This window comes from Tachyglossus aculeatus, chromosome 12 (genome assembly GCF_015852505.1).
Source record: "Tachyglossus aculeatus isolate mTacAcu1 chromosome 12, mTacAcu1.pri, whole genome shotgun sequence".
Lineage (NCBI taxonomy): Eukaryota > Metazoa > Chordata > Mammalia > Monotremata > Tachyglossidae > Tachyglossus > Tachyglossus aculeatus.
The window spans coordinates 2,011,261-2,024,118 of record NC_052077.1 but is presented as its reverse complement, the minus strand read 5'-3'; positions in this window follow the sequence as shown (position 1 = coordinate 2,024,118).

Below are 12,858 nucleotides of genomic sequence, written 5' to 3'. Positions count from 1 at the left end.
AGGTTAAACAAATAAAAGTATGCCAATAACTTGAAAATACTACTATTTAACTGGGATGGAACCAAAGGTTCTTAATGCTGTTGGCAGCCACTCTCTGAAAATTGTCCAAAATGTCAAGCTGACCTCTTAATAGTGACAGGGTGAACATCAAGGTTCAGTGGTTTAGTCTGGGTACGTATCCAAAAGTTTAGATTCCTATCCAAACGCTGCATCCCGGAAATTTTTTCTTTTAATGTCCTCTGAAAGACGGCGCACAATCTCCTGCTCTAAACGTGCATGTCAGTCGACAAGTCAGCCTCTTGGGAGTTCATTTTAGTGTCTTCATTTATGGGCAATATGCTTAACATGGAACTAGCTAATCCCCGACTTCGGCAGTGATGTCCTACAATTGCAAATTCCATTGTATTGATTCTAATTCTGCTGCTTGAAACTATTTCTGGGACTGTCTCCTCCAGTAGAGTGCAAGCCTAGTAGGTAGGGGACGTCTCTTATGATGGCATTTATTAAGCGCTTACTATGTGCAAAGGACTGTTCTAAGCACTGGGGAGGTTACAAGGTGATCAGGTTGCCCCACGGCAGGCTCACAGTCTTAACCTCCATTTCACAGATGAGGTAACTGAGGCACAGAGAAGTGAAGTGACTTGCCCAAAGTCACATGGCTGACAATTGGCAGAGCAGGGATTTGAACCCATGACCTCTGACTCCAAAGCCCAGGCTCTTTCCACTGAGTCATGCTGCTTCTCTTGTGCTCCTACTGTAACACCCAAGTATTTAGTATAATGCATCACACGCAGTAGGTGCTCAGTGAATAATAGCGGGAGTAATAGTAATAATAATAATAATGGCATTTATTAAGCGCTTACTATGTGCAAAGTACTGTTCTAAGCACTAGGGAGGTTACAAGGTGATCAGGTTGACCCACAGCGGGCTCACAGTCTTAACCTGCATTTTACAGATGAGGTAACTGAGGCACAGAGAAGTGAAGTGACTTGCCCAGAGTCACGCGGCTGACAATTGGAGGAGCAGGATTAGAACCCATGACCTCTGACTCCAAAGCCCAGGCTCTTTCCACTGAGCCATGCTGCTTCTCCTGTGCTCCTACTGTACCACCCAAGTATTTAGTATAATGCATCACACTCAGTAGGTGCTCATTCATTCATTCATTCATTCAATCGTATTTACTGAGCGCTTACTGTGTGCAGAGCACTGTGCTCAGTGAATAATAGCGGGAGTAATAGTAATAATAATAATAATAATAATAATAATAATAATAATGGCATTTATTAAGTGCTTACTACGTGCAAAGTACTGTTCTAAGCGCTGGGGAGGTTACAAGGTGATCAGGTTGCCCCACGGCGGGCTCACAGTCTTAACCTCCATTTTACAGATGAGGTAACTGAGGCACAGAGAAGTGAAGAGACTTGCCCAGAGTCACGCGGCTGACAATTGGAGGACCCATGACCTCTGACTCCAAAGCCCGGGCTCTTTCCACTGAGCCACGCTGCTTCTCTTGAGCTCCTACTGTACCACCCAAGTATTTAGATTTAGTATGACGCATTGCACCCAGTAGGTGCTCAGTGAATAATAGCGGGGGTAAGGGGTAATAGTACAGCCTTTAGGCTGCAAACTCACTGTGAGCAGGGAATATTTCTACCAACTCTGTTGCACTGTATACTTCCAAGAGCTTAATGCTGTGCTCTCCACACAGTAAGCCCCCAGTAAACGAACCAGCATGGCCAAATGGAAAAAACCACAGAACTGGGTGTCAAAGGGCCAGTGTTCTAATCCCAGCTCTGTCTGCTGTGTGACCTTGGGCAGGTCACTTAACTTCTCTGTGCCTCAGTTTCCTCATCTGGAAAATGGGGATTTAATACCTGTTCTCCCTCCTAGTTAGACTGTGAGCCTCACGTGGAACCTGATGATCTTGAATCTACCCCAGGGCTTAGAACAGTGCATGGCTAATAGTAAGCACTTAACAAATACCACAATTAGTAAATGCCACTGACTGATTAATAATAATAATGATGGCATTTATTAAGTGCTTACTATGTGCAAAGCACTGTTCTAAGCGCTGGGGAGGTTACAAGGTGATCAGGTTGTCCCACGAGGGGCTCACAGTCTTAATCCCTATTTTACAGATGAGGGAACTGAGGCACAGAGAATAACGATAATAATAATGATGGCATTTTTAAGTGCTGACTATGTGCAAAGCACTGTTCTAAGCGCTGGGGAGGTTACAAGATGATCAGGTTGTCCCACAGGGGGGCTCACAGTCTTCATCCCCATTTTACAGAGGAGGTCACTGAGGCACAGAGAAGTGAAGTGACTTGCCCAAAGTCACATAGCTGACAATTGGCAGAGCTAGGATTTGAACCCATGACCTCTGACTCCAAAGCCCATGCTCTTTTCCACTGAGCCACACTGCTTCTCATGTATAAATATCCGACACTCGATCACTCTCCTCACCTTCAGAACTTTCCTAAAACCACATCTCTTCCAAGAGGCCTTCTTAGATTAAGTCCTTTGTTTCCCCTATCTGTCCTTTCTCCTAATAATAATGTAACAATAATTGAGGTATTTGTTAAGCACTCACTAGTGCCAGGCACTGTTCTAAGTGCTGGAGTAGATACAAGATAATTGGGTAAGTGAAGCGACTTGCCCAAAGTCACCCAGCTGACAATTGGCAGAGCCGGGATTTGAACCCCTGACCTCTGTGCTTAGTGGGTGTCAACCACTGTACTAAGCTCTGGGAGAGAATCCACAGGAGTGAATTAAACACGGTCCCCGTCCCTCGTGGGGCTCACTATGACGACCACTAATAGGAAGTGCAGTTTTGGAGAAAGAGTTTGGGAATAGAAGGTCAAATTACATATAAATGTTGCTGCCGAGTTATGGGGTCAGCTCTTTTAAATGATTCCCCTGGGAAAATCCTATCCTTTTTACAGTCTGGGAAATCCATTCACTCATTCATTCATTCAATCGTATTTATTGAGCGCTTACTGTGTGCAGAGCACTGTTCTAAATGCTTGGAAAGTACACGTTGGCATCATATAGAGACAGTCCCTTCCCAATAACGGGCTCACAGTCTAGAATGGGGAGACAAACACAACAAACCATGTACTTGCTTGAAATGGGTACCAAAAGCATCGAAGATTCCCCTGAATGCCGTAGAAATTCATTGTAACTCTAGGATGCAGGTAGAAATTCAGAATATTAATCAGAGAAGGTCTTTAGGAACTCAATAGTGGACTTTGTTTTGAAGCCTTGAAATTTAGGGATCTTTGACTGGTGGGGGAATAGTATCTGCTTTTCAGTCTTCTGTTTGCTTTTTTTTCAGGGGTAGGGTTTTTTTAGGTTGAGTTAATAGTAGCAGCTGGGACCTCCATAGAGGGTCTTTGTCAGTCAGATAAGGACTTGTTACTCATTCGGTGGCCTCAGCTTTGCCTCTAGCCTGTAATGCTCCAACTGGCTCTTATCGAGCCTATACAGCACGGCTCTGTTTGCTCTTATTGCTTGCATAGAATAAATCACCCTGTGAGACATTCTGTTTTGCATATCCTCCCCGCTTCTCCCCCACCCGCCTCCTGCTCATCACTTTTCACATACAGAATCTGTTGGGAAAAAGGGTGAAGGGAGAGAACTGCTTAGGTAGCCAGAGTGCTATTAATGGGCATGTTATAAATTTGGCTGTCAAGGTCTACAAATACATTGTATTTGCCGGGACCATTAAAGGGAGACAAAAGAAAATGCATCTGTGGTTGACTAAACATTCGTTTTTTAACCTCCCAAGCAAGCTGAAGTCAGCACTGGTGTTTCCTTTCTGTGTTTCCAGTTACAGCCAACAGCTCCTGAACAGAGCGCTGGACACAGGGATTATATCCTAAGCATTCTGTCACTAGCGGCCACAGGACGCTCTCCTTCCCTTTGATACTGGAGAAAGCAGCATTTGCAGGCTGCAGGCTCGATAAAGCAGGGAGTTGGTTTTTTTAGAAAAAAAAAACAAAACCAGAACAACAGTTTCCTATAAGCTGCAGCCTTATCTTGGTCCCATATAGATGTGGCCTGAGTTTCTGTTCTCTGACTTTCCTGTAGATCTCTGGGTACGGTCATTTGTGACGAATAAGTAAGAGGAGATAACACCTGAGCAGAGTTGGGCGAAGAAAGGCGATTTTATAGTTAAGTTTCGGGTTGAATGTAAATGTGGCCTCCTCAAACACACAGCCCTTTGAGAGGAAGAATTACTCTGAGGAAGATAAGGAAGTTCTCAAATCAAACGGCTGCTGTGAATGGCTCTCCCCTCAGAATTTCAGAGGGAGATAACTGGCCGGTTTTATCTTCAGGAACTGAGGTATGCTTCTTTTTAGTGCCAAATTGGTGTGTCTTTGTCTGAGTCAGCGCTGGCAGAGCTGATAATTGCAAAACCGGCTCACAGATGAGTTTATTTATTTTTAAATTATGGTAATTTGGTGGGGGGGGAGGAAGTCATTAAAATTATGTCCGCCTTCCATACCCTCATGAGGGGAAAGTAGAGGAACGTTTTCAACCCCCTCTGACTCATTAATCATTTCAAAGCCCTTCCCTAAGGTGGTAAAGCCAAGCAGCCCAATGACTTGCCAAAATCAAACAGTGGGTTAGTGGCAAGGTTGGGTGTGCCCTCTTTTCCCACCCTCCTTACAGAGTGATATTCCATTCTGTCCCAACAAAAAGCATACTAGGCTAACAGAAGCTTATCCAGTGCCTTTGAATGAAAATTCTTCAACCTCTAGGGCAATGACTCCCAAACTGATCTTACCTGATTGACCTCTCCCTTTCTTCGCAATCTCGCATTTCTTTCTGCCTCCAGGACACCATCATCATCATCATCATCATCATCATCATCATCATCATCATGGCATTTATTAAGTGCAAAGCAGTGTTCTAAGCGCTGGGGAGGTTACAAGGTGATCAGGTTGTCCCAGAGGGCGCTCACAGTCTTAATCCCCATTTTCCAGATGAGGTAACGGAGGCACAGAGAAGTCAAGTGACTTGCCCAAAGTTACACAGCTGACAATTGGTGGAGCCGGGATTTGAGCCCTGAACTCTGACTCCAAAGCCCAGACTCTTTCCACTGAGCCACGCTGCTTCTCATTTCATTTCATACATGAATGCCTTCTGGGCACTTTGAGCCCAGTGTGTTCAAAACTGAACTGCTCATCTTCCCTCCAAAATCCTCTCCTCCAACTAACATGCTCATCAGGGTTTACAGCACCACCTTACTCCCCGTCTCTAAAGCCGTTAACATTGTCATCATTCCGGCCTTCTCCCTCTCTTTCAACCCCCACATTCACCATGTCCCCAAATCTTTCCTCCACCACAATTCTGGAATCCTCCTATTTCTCTCAATACAAACAGCCACCATGTTGGTACAGACACTTGTCATATTCTGCACCATCCCCCTTGCTAACTTCCCCGCCTCCAGTCTCTCTCCTCTCCAGACCCTTTTTTTAATGGTACTCGTTTAGCACTTACTATGTGCCAAACACTGTTCTAAGTGCTGAGGTAGAGAGCAGTTAATCAGGTTGGGCACCGTCCCTGTCCCACATTGGGCTCACAGTTTAAGTAGGAGGGAGTAGGACTTTATCCTCATTTTATGGATGAGCTGAGGCACAGAGAGGTTAAACGACTTGCCCAAGGTCACACAGAAGTTGCGTGAGAGTCAGAATTAGAACCCAGGTCCTCTAACTCACAAGCCCATGCTCTTTCCATTAGTCCATGCTGCTTCTTAGTTTAACTTTGCAGCCTGACTCATTTTCTAAAATCAATCAATCAATCAATAGTAATTATTGAGCACTTACGGTGTGTGGAGCACTGGACTTGAGTGCTTGGGAGAGAATACAATACAACAGAATTAGCAGTCACATTCCCTGCCCATAAGGAGTTTGCAGTTTTGTCATTGTCATTGAGAAGCAGCGTGGCTCAGTGGAAAGAGCCCGGGCTTGGGAGTCAGAGGTCATGGGTTCTAATCCCGGCTCTGCCATATGTTTGCTGTGTGACCTTGGGCAAGTCACTTCACTTCTCTGAACCTCAATTCCCTCACCTGTAAAATGAGGATTAAGACTGTGAGCCCCCTGTGGGACAAACTGATCACCTTGTAACCTCCCCAGTGCTTAGAACAGTGCTTTGCACCTAGTAAGCGCTTAACAAATGCCATCATTATTATTATTATGATTATTGTACACACCTCTCTTTACTCCTCAAAAAACTCCAGTGGCTGCCCGTTTTCCTCCACATCAAACCAAAGCTCCTGATCATTAACTTTTAGATACTTAACTCTCTTCCTCCTACTTATTCATCTCTTCTTCTGCTACACCTTGGCTCTCTCACTTCATTCCCCTTAAACTAATCTACTCACTGTATCTCATTTTTGCCTCTCCCACGGTCAGCCTCTTTCTCAAGTCTCCTCTCCTGAGTGGAAATCCCATCCCTTTAACTTGTATCAGACCACAACTGTCTCCATCTTCAAAGTCCTTCTAAAATCACATCTCCTCCAAGCAGCCTTCCCTGATTTCTTCTGAATCACGTAAGCATTTGGGTATGCATGACCCCCCGCCCCCCTGGGGTCACGTCTTTGTACTCTATTACTTATTTTGATGTGTAAATTATTTCATTTTAAAAAAAATTATGATATTTGTTAACACTAGGTTCCAGGCACTCTGCTAAACCCTGGGGTAGTAATAATAATAATGTTGGCATTTGTTAAACACTTACTATGTGCCAAGCACTGTTCTAAGCACTGGGATGGATACAACGTAATCAAGTTGTCCCACTTGAGTCTCACAGTCTTCATCCCCATTTTACAGACGAGGTAACTGAGGCCCAGAGAAGTGGACTTGCCCAAGGTCACACAGCTGACAAGTGGCAGAGGTGGGATTAGAACCCATGACCTCTGACTCCCAAGCCCGTGTTCTTTCCACTGAGCCATGTTGCTTCTCTAAGATACAAGATAGGTTGACCACAGTCTTAATCCCCATTTTATAGATGAGGTAACAGAGGCAGAGAGAAGTTAAGTGACTTGCTTAAGGTCATACAGGAGACAAGTGGCGGAGCTGGGATTAGTCCCAGGTCCGTCTAACTCCACAGCCTGTGATCTATCCACTAGGCAACACTGCTTCTTTCTGCGATGATAAAACCCCATCCAGAGGAAATGTGTTACCCAGTAACACCCCAAAGCAGGTCTTTGGTCTTTCCATTCTGGTTTTCTCTCTCTCCCATGTCTCATTCCGCCATGTTAGATTGTAAGTTTCTTGAAGGCATCTCGTAGGATTTCAGTAATTAGTATCGAATGATTGGCATCAGAGAGAAACAAGGGTGTCCTGTCTTCTGGTCTTCTATTTAGGGAGATGCAGTTTCCAGGTGATAGCGGTGTCCACACATGGGCATTGCTGACAACAGATGTAGTGAACCAAACAGGAGATAATGAGAAGTGATTGTTGTACCAACTCTAGGGCCCCTTCCCTTCTACCTCACATTTAGAGAAGCAGCGTCGTTCAGTGGAAAGAGCATGGGCTTTGGAGTCAGAGGTCATGAGTTCAAATCCTGACTCCACCAATTGTCAGCTGGGTGACTTTGGGCAAGTCACTTAACTTCACTGTTCCTCAGTTACCTCATCTGTAAAATGGAGATTAAGACTGTGAGCACCCCCCCTCCCCCCCGTGGGTCAACCTGATCACACTGTAACCTCCCTAGCACTTAGAGCAGAGCTTTTCACATAGTAAGCGCTTAATAAATGCCATTATGATTATTATTTGCCTAAGGTCACACAGCAGGGTTAGAAATGAAGTTCCCAGAATCCCAGCCCCGTCTCTTGCTACTAGGCCACACTGCTGCTCAGCATCCTTGTTTGCCTCGCTTTTCCCAAGATTCGGAACATGCCCCAATGGCCTGAGAAGAGCTTTTGAAAATCCCTCCCAAAATCCTGCTTTTCTTATAGAGCCTTGAGCTGTTCCTGAGCGTCAGACTAAGGAGGTTTCCCTAGATGCTGGTGGGGTGGGTTAAGAAGCAGCATGGCTAGAGAAGCAGCATGGCTCAGTGGAAAGAGCTCAGACTCTGGAGTCAGAGGTCATGGGTTCAAATCCCGACTCCGCCACTTGTCAGCTGGGTGACTTTGGGCAAGTCACTTAACTTCTCTGGGCCTCAGTTATCCCATCTGTAAAATGGGGATTAAGACTGTGAGCCCCCCATGGGACAACCTGATCACCTTGTAACCTCCCCAGCACTTAGAACAGTGCTTTGCACATAGTAAGCGCTTAACAAATGCCATCATACATATAGATATAGAGATAGAGAGATATCTCTATCTCTATATCTATATATATATAATGTGAAAAGCCTGGAATGTGCTGATCTTCCTTAATGTTCTGTGAATCTACTTGACCTACCAGGGAGAGCTGAAATCCAAAAAAGTACTTGTTGAATTATCCAGGGATGTCCAAGGAAATAGAGTGAAACAAATTTCCTTCCGGGATGGTAACCCGGAAAATTGTGTTCTCCTCACACTGCTCAGTTTCTCCCTCAAAACTTCCTTGCCGACTGCCTGACAGATGCCAGTGGATTAAACCAAGGCCTTTCTGTTCTCCCTAAACAAGAAAACCCCAAGAAGAGTTCTGGAGGGAGGTTACCACAGTGTCACTTGGCAGTTGTCCACATGCAGAACCTAGTGATTTTCTGGTAATCACATCTCAGTGCCTTTACGCCTTCACTACTTTTACTTACTTTAAAATTTAACTGTACCTTGTGGGAAAACTGCTCCCTAGGCGGGCTGGAGAATAACTGAAGATAATCACTGCCACCAGCCAGTGTTGGGAGAATCTTTCAGGTCGGGGACTCGGGTAGCTCGGGGCGACAGATTGCATGCTGAGTCAACTTTAGGAGAATAGGCATGGAGGAAGTGTGAGAAGGTGGAACCCTTTTAAAATTCGTCTCATTGTCTTCCTCTCGCCTCCGTGGCTGAACCTGCCGGGCTCTGAAACTCTGCCAACAGCTCGTTGAATAGTGAATATGAACAGAGCCACGCTGCGTTGCCTGGCAAGGAGAGAATAGCTTCTTCGTGGTGCTGCAGGGCTGAGAGGCATCATTAACCGGTCTTCTGGGGTTCCCTGCAGAAAGCCCTAAGGAACGCTGGCTGAAAGAAATTAGCGTGAGGCATTCAGAGCCTACGTTTCTTCCCACCAGGCTCTCTTCCACCCAGCTTTAGAGGTTTATTCATTCATTCGATCGTATTTATTGAGTGCTAACTGTGTGCAGAGCACAGTACTAAGCGCTTGGGAAGTACAAGTTGGCAAAAGATAGAGACGATCCCTACCCAACAACGGGCTCACAGTCTAGAAGGTTCAGAGGACAAACAGGGAGGGAGTTGAGTTGTTCTGCAATCCATCCTACTCTAAAGGTTTTCCTAAAAACAGAGTTTGGTTCAGTCAAGTTTCACTTCCTAAATGATTTCCAGTGGGTGCTATGCTTATAGTACTAGTAATACCACGTATTAAGCACTGACTGTGTTCAGAGCTCTATACTAGGCACTACCATCCTTCCCGTCTCACAAGCCCGCAACCTTGGTGTCATCCTTTACTCTGCTCTCTCATTCACCCCACACACCCAATCCATCACCAAAACCTGCTGGTCTCACCTCCGCAACATCGCCAAGATCCACCCTTTCCTCTCCATCCAAACCACTACCCTGCTGGTTCAATCTCTCATCCTATCCCGACTGGATTACTGCATCAGCCTCCTCTCTGATCTCCCATCCTCCTATCTCTCACCACTTCAGTCTATACTTCACTCTGCAGCCAGGATTATCTTTGTATAGAAATGCTCTGAGCATGTCACTCCCCTCCTCAAAAATCTCCAGTGGTTGCCTATCAACGAAGCAAAAACTCCTCACTCTCAGCTTCAAGGCTCTCCATCCCCTCACCCCCTCCTACTTCACCTCCCTTCTCTCCTTCTACAGCCCAGCCCGTACAACCCACTCCTCTGCTGCTAACCTCCTCACTGTGCCTCGTTCTCACCTGTCCCGCCATCGACCCCTGGCCCAAGTCCTACCTCTGTCCTGGAATGCCCTCCCTCCTCACATCCACCAAAATAGCTCTCTTTCCCCCTTCGAAGCCCTACTGAGCTTCCCAGATTGAGCCCCCCTTTTCCTCAGCTCCTCCTCCCCTCCCCATCGCTCCTATTCCCTCCCTCTGCTCTACCACCTTCCCCGCCCCACAGAACTTGTGTATATTTGTACATATTTATTATTTTATTTATTTTATTAATGATGTGTATATATCTATAATTCTATTCATCTATTTTGATACTGTTGATTCCTGTCTACTTGCTTTGTTTTGTTGTCTGTCTCCTCCTTCTAGACTGTGAGCCCATGGTTGGGTAGGGATTGTCTCTATCTGTTGCCGAATTGCACCTTGCAAGCGGTTAGTTCAGTGCTCTGCACACTGTAAGCCTCAATAAATACGACTGAATGAATGAATGAAAAAAACACCAAAGGCCTCATATTCTAAAATGAATGTGGGGAAGGGCTTGACAACAGACACAGTAGTGAAGGTGAAGTGAGGTAAACACAAAACCCCATTAATCAATCGATCAAACAATGGCATTTATTTACAAAGTTCAGAGTCCAACAGGTCCAGTGGGATCGTGGAAACCTCCCAGGTTGCTGACAGTCAATCAATCGATCAAGGGTATTTATTGAGTGCTTATTGGGTGCAGCACACTGTTCTAAGCACTCGGTAGAGGACAACACAATAAGGCTAGTAGACAAGATCCCTGCCCCCAAGAAGATTTAGTCTAGTGGAGGATATAAGGTACAGATAAGGGAAACAGCAGAGCAGTTTAAGGCTATAGGTGGAATAATAATGATGGCATTTGTTACGCGTTTACTATGTGCAAAGCACAGTTCTAAGCGCTGGGGGGGAAACAAGGTGATCAGGTTGTCCCACGGGGGGTTCACAGTCAATCCTCATTTTACAGATGAGGTAACTGAGGCTCAGAGAAGTGAAGTGACTTGTCCAAGGTCACACAGCAGACATTTGGTGGAGCCGGGATTAGAACCCATGACCTCTGACTCCCAAGCCCATGCTCCTTCCACTGAGCCACGCTGCTTCTCTGGCGTGGACGTGCTGTGGCGGTGAATATCAAGGTGCTCACAACGAAAGCTGCACAAAGATAATAATAATAATGATAATAATAATAATAGTACTTGTTAATCGCTTTCTATGTGCCAAGAACTGTTCTAAGCACTGGGGTAGACACAAGCTATTCAGATTGGACACAGTCCCTGGCCCACCTGGTGCTCACAGTCTCAGTCCCCATTTTACAGTTGAGGAAACTGAGGCCCAGAGAAGTAAAGTGACTTGCTCCAGGTTACACAGCAGATATGTGGTGGAGGCAGGATTAGAACCCATGCTCTATTCACCTAGCCACACTGTTTCTCTTCTAAGATTTGCAGGAATGTTACACCGCTACTGCTTCAGTCCCTCTCAGCACTACATCCACTGGGTTGGTCAGGGCAGCCTGGATCTTATTGGCTCCTCCCCTGGGCCACACGTTCAGAAGTTACAAAGTTCAGAGTCCAATAAGTCCAGTGGTCCTGTGGGATCGTGGAAACCATCCACGTCGTTGAGAGTCAATCAGTGGTATTTATTGAGTGCTTATTGTGTGCAGCACACTGTTCCAAGCACTTGGTAGAGGACAACACAATAAGGCTAGTACACAAGATCCCTGTCCCCAAGAAGATTGGGTCTAGTGCCCTGCCTTGGTTGCCCTGTGTGGAAACCTTGCTTGCCCCAGGCCTCCTTTTACATTCGGATCCACACCCATTAGTGTAGAAGGATGACTAAACGCTTAGTACAGTGCTCTGCACACAGTAAGTGCACAATAAATACGATTGAATGAATGAATGAATGATGACTAGACTTGACCCTGTTCTCTTCTGGGGGAAGCATTTATCAAGAACAACCCCAAGATGTTCAAGATGAACAAGATGAACAAGATGTTTTGGGTCCAAGGGTCCCAATTGGAAAACTCTCTTCCTTGCGAGGCTCTTTCCCAGCAACCGTCTCTGTTATCCTTTCCCTCTCCCTCTGAGAAAGGGCAGGAATTTTAGAGAACAAGATCATGGGCAAAGCTGGAACTAAAACCCACAGAGCCCTGTGCTTGAAACAGTGCTCTTTTTGGTAGATGATGCTGGGTTCCAAATCAATAGTCTCTTCAGGATAATGATGATGGCATTTATTAAGTGCTTACTATGTGCAAAGCACTGTTCTAAGCACTGGGGAGGTTACAAGGTGACCAAGTTGTCCCACGTGGGGCTCACAGTCTTAATCTCCATTTTACAGATGAGGTAACTGAGGGACAGAGAAGTGAAGTGACTTGCCCAAAGTCACACAGCTGACAATTGGTGAAGGCAGGATTTGAACCCATGACCACTGTCTCCAAAGCCTGTGCTCTTTCCACTGAGCCACACCGCTTCTCATAATGAATCAATCTGTCGTATTTATTGAGTGCTTCCTGTGTGTAAAGCACTGTACTAAGTGCTTGGGAAAATGTGATATAGTAGAGTTGGTAGATGTGATCCTTACCCACAAGGAGCTTGAGGTCGACAGGGGAGTTTAAATATTTGAACAAGCCCACACTTGATTTTGTCAATCAATCTTATCACGGCAGAATTTACTGGCATCTCTATTATGTATGGATGGTCACGGGTAAGAATACATTACTTAGGTGACTTAGAATGTCTTACATGGGATTTATTTATTTTATTTGTACATATTTATTTATTTGTACATATTTTTTCTAATTATTTTATTTTGTTAATATGTTTTGTTT